Source organism: Sarcophilus harrisii, chromosome 1 (genome assembly GCF_902635505.1).
Source record: "Sarcophilus harrisii chromosome 1, mSarHar1.11, whole genome shotgun sequence".
Classification (NCBI taxonomy): domain Eukaryota; kingdom Metazoa; phylum Chordata; class Mammalia; order Dasyuromorphia; family Dasyuridae; genus Sarcophilus; species Sarcophilus harrisii.
The window spans coordinates 419,476,030-419,480,323 of record NC_045426.1 but is presented as its reverse complement, the minus strand read 5'-3'; the positions used below and the strand labels follow the sequence as shown (position 1 = coordinate 419,480,323).

The 4,294-nt window shown below is 33.9% G+C and overlaps 1 non-coding gene across 1 annotated transcript; it reads right to left on the bottom strand.

The window, feature by feature from the left end:
• Nucleotides 1-340: 340 nt before the first annotated feature.
• LOC111719492 lies at nt 341-443 on the bottom strand. Its single transcript, XR_002769624.1, has one exon. It is a non-coding gene; the product is annotated as a U6 spliceosomal RNA (small nuclear RNA).
• Nucleotides 444-4,294: the final 3,851 nt, after the last annotated feature.

The following is a 4,294-nucleotide window of genomic DNA, read 5'->3' as shown; positions in this document are numbered from 1 at the left end:
ATAATTTTCTTTCCTTATATCTTTTAATTAGTTCAATTTTTGCTTTTACTTCATCTGAGATTGGGGTGGCTAACCCTGCTTTTTGTTTTTTTTTGCTTTTTTTTTTTTAACTTTATCTGAAGCATAATAGATTTTACTCCAGCCTTTTACCTTTATTTTGTAGGTATCACTCTGCTTTAAATGAATTTCCTGTGAACAACATATTTTAAGGTTCTTATTTTTAATACACTCTTCTGTCTGCTTCTTTTTATGGCAGAATTCACTCCATTCACATTTGCAGTTAAAATGACTAATTCTGTATTTCTTGCTCTTTTATTTATCCCAAATTATGTTTTTTTGCAAAAATATGGAATACTTCACAGATTTATGTGTCAGCCTTGCACAGAGTCCATGTTAATCTTCTCTCTATCATTCCAATTTCGGTATGTGTGACGCCAAAGCACCTCTCTCTCTCTCTCTCTCTTTCTGTATGTATGTATGTATGTATATATATATATATATATATATATATATATATATATATATTTGTGTGTGTGTGTATTTGTCCTAACTGCCATAAATATGTCCTAATGAGTTAAAAGTATCATCCTGCCATGTAGGAATGTAAACAGATATACCTTATTAAGTTCCTTGTGCTATCACTTTCCTGATAACTCCTTATACTTTTCCAGAGTCCTATATTTGAAAATCAAATTTTCCACTCAATTCTGATCTTTTTTTTTTTCATAGATCCTTGAAAATTTTGTTTTGTTGAATGAACACCTTTTCCTCTAAAGGATTATTCTCCATTTTGTTGGGTAAGTAATTTTTGGTTGCAATCCTAGCTCTATTGGTTTCCAAAATATCATATGTCAAGCCCTCCAGTTCTTTAATTTAGAAGTTGCTAGATTTTGTGTTATCCTGACTGTGGTTCCACTATACTTGAATTGTTTCTTTCTGGATGTTTGCAATATTTTCTCTTTGATGGGAGTTCTGAATTTTGGCTATAATTTTCCTGAGAAATTTTACTTTTTAATCTCTTTCAGGAGGTGAATAATTAATTCTTTCTATATCTATTTTACCCTCTGATTCTAGAACATCAAGATAGTTTTCTTTTATAATTTCTTGAAAAATGATGTCCACCCTCTTTGATCATGACCTTTAGTCAATAATTTTAAAATGCTCTATTCTTATCTATTTTCTAGGTCAATTGTTTTTCCAAGAAGATAGTTCACATTTTTTTTCCTATTTTTTTGGTTTTGCTTTATTTTATCTTGACTTCTTGTAGTCATTAGCTTCCATTTGCTAAATTCTATTTTTAAATGAATTATTTTCTTCAGCAAGCTTTTGTACCCCCTTTCCAATTGACCAGTTTGCTTTTAAAGAAATTCTTCTCCTCATTAGTTTTTGTATTTCCTTTTGCACATTTCTTATTCTTTCCTTCTCTTTTTTCCTCTCTCTTTCTATTACTTGGTTTTCAAAGTTTCTTTTGAGTTCTTCCATGGCTTGAGTCCAATTTTTATTTTACTTTGGGGCTTTGGATGTAGTAGCTTTGACTTCCTTATCATCTTCTAAGTGTATGTTTTTATTCTCCTTGTCACCATAATTTTCAATAGTCAGAAACTTTTTTTTCTCCTGCTTATTTTCCTAGCCTATTAATCAGTTTTTAACTGTAAAAGTGGGGCTCGGTTTCTAGGATGAAGGGTGCACTGTCCCAAGCTTCAGTGGTTTTGTCCAGATGTTTGCAGAAATCTTAGAAATCTGACCACAAACACTCTTTTCTGTTCTGGAGCTGTTAGAGGTGCTCCTGCCTTGTTGTAGCTGTTAGATCTCATGTACTGGCTAGTGTTGGTGTTCCACTGATGGGATTATGCTAGGACAGATTTCCATCTTGTTGCTCTACATTCACTCCATTGACCTTTCCAGTCCTTCCTGGGGTCCCCAGGCTAAGAGGTCCAGAAGCCTCCAGCACTGCTGCTGATTAAGAGGTCCCACCTTGCTAATACTGGTATCTGGGCTGGATCTAGGAACTTGGTGGGTCTGTGCTGGAATTCCCTATTGGGATCCTACTCTGGTTGCATAGAACTTTTCTTTTGACCTTCCAGATAGTCTTTGATACCTCTAGGATGAGTGGTCTGGAAACTACCAGTAGTGATACTGATTCACAGGTTATGCTGGACTGAGCTGTGGCTTGGCCTGAGCTGGGGTTAGAACTGAGCTGACACTCCCACCCTTTTGTCACAGACTTTTCTTCTGAGTTTCTAAGTTGCCTTTAGTAGGAAAGTATTCTATTCTGTCCTTTTGGGTTTTCTAATGCTCTAGAATATGTTTAGAGTCAATATTTAAAGGAATTTGGAGTAGTTTGAGGGAGAGGTTGGACAAGTTCTTGCTTTTACTCTGCCATCTTGACTCTGCCCCCCTATTCGGTCATATTGAAAAAAAATTCAGTGTGATTTTATTCTTTAACTCATGAAAAATATATAATCAATTGCAAAACAGTTTTGTTCATATTTTTTAAAAAATATTTCTTATGTTTAGTTGCAAACATTTAAACAACCAATAATTTAGCACAGAATCTGATCACCTGCTGCCTGTATTATTGGAAAAGTTTTCTAATTATTAGTCTCCCACCTTCAAAATCTTTTGATACTCAAATTCATCCTTTAATGAGTGACAAAAAATGATTCACTAAAGCAAAGCAATAGTCATGTTATTCAAGAATGGAAAAAAAAATCCAGGATGAAATAAAAAACCTCTGATTGGTTTTTAAACTCTTTACAACCACTTCTAAACTATACATTCTTCTTACACTTTTTTTCCTTAATGTACCAGTTACAGTGGCCTACTTTTCACTTATCGCCTACTCTTTCCATTTGTCCTTCTTCAGAGGAAAATTCTTTGTTTTATCTTGGACTGAAATATCTCCTCTAAATTTCCAAGATTTTCTTAAGTCTCAGTTCAAATCCCATATTGTGGGAGTCCTTCCTACATTGCCTGTTCTAGTTTTCACCATTAATTTACATTTATGCTTTTTGTTCTCTGTTTCTCTTTCTTTTTCTCTGATTTTATCTCTGTGTCTGTCTCTCTGTCTCTGACTCTGTCTCTCTTTGTCTCTGTTTCTCTCTCACACACACTTATATGCACCTAGTTAATTGTGTAACATCCTTAGAATGTGTAGTTTTCAAGATCTATGAATTTTTTTTAAATTTCTTTGTATAACCAAGGCTTGGCAAAATGCAAACCTAGGCTTACTCTTGTTCTCTGAGCTTTGTTTCAAAACTCTTTCCTCAAGAAAGGAACATGGAGAATGAAGATTTTAGAATTCCTCACAACTAGATTCCAGTATGCACCCTGGACTCTTTCTCCTATGCCCATGTTTTCTTCTTACCCTGAAGCTCACTTCAGTCCTAGAAATCACATATGAGAATTACTCACTGCCCCTTTTGGATCTCTCTTTACTTGAATGGCATTTACTGGAACTTTTGTTTAAGAAGAGTGACAAGATCAATTATGGTTCATTCCTCTCCTCATTCTGAACTATACTATAGTCCAGGCTTTCTGCAATGCCTCTGTGCTAACCTTTCTCTATTCTCTAACTCTTTTACCTATCTGTTATCTTTTCTCTCCCATCATTAAAACATGAACTTCTCGAGGGCAAAGATCACCTTTTTTCTGCTTCTGTTTGTATTCCCACAGTTCTGGGCACCTTACATTTCCCAATATCTACCATATACTTAATAAATGCTTGTTGATTGATTGGCTACATTGTTTTACACATACAATCTTTTCAGTTTTCAATAAAGTCAAATTTATATACAATATCGCATTATTTATTGATGTTTAGTCATTTCAGTCATATTCGACTTTTTATGAACCCATTTGCAATTTTCTTAGCAAAGAATGCTGAAGTAGTCTGCTATTTCCTTCCTCTGCTCATTTTACAGATTAGTATCTGATGCAAACAGGTTTAAGCAACTTGCCTATGACAATAAGTGTCTGTTACTGGCTTTGAACAAAGTAAAAGAATCTTTCTGACTTGAAGCTTAGCACTTTATTTACAGTGCTACCTAACTGGCCCATGATAATAATTAATTTTATATAATACTTCTTAAAATTATGGGCTTACCCTACTTAGATAAAACACTCAATGTAATCATTTAAACAAAATAAAATGGAATTATATCTATGGCAAACACTGGATCCTATAACGAGAATCAACACAATTGAAACAACACATTAACATATAAATGATCATACAACTCAAACGAAAAGGTTATTCAGTAAACATATGCGTATCTTTAGCAATTCACTAAAT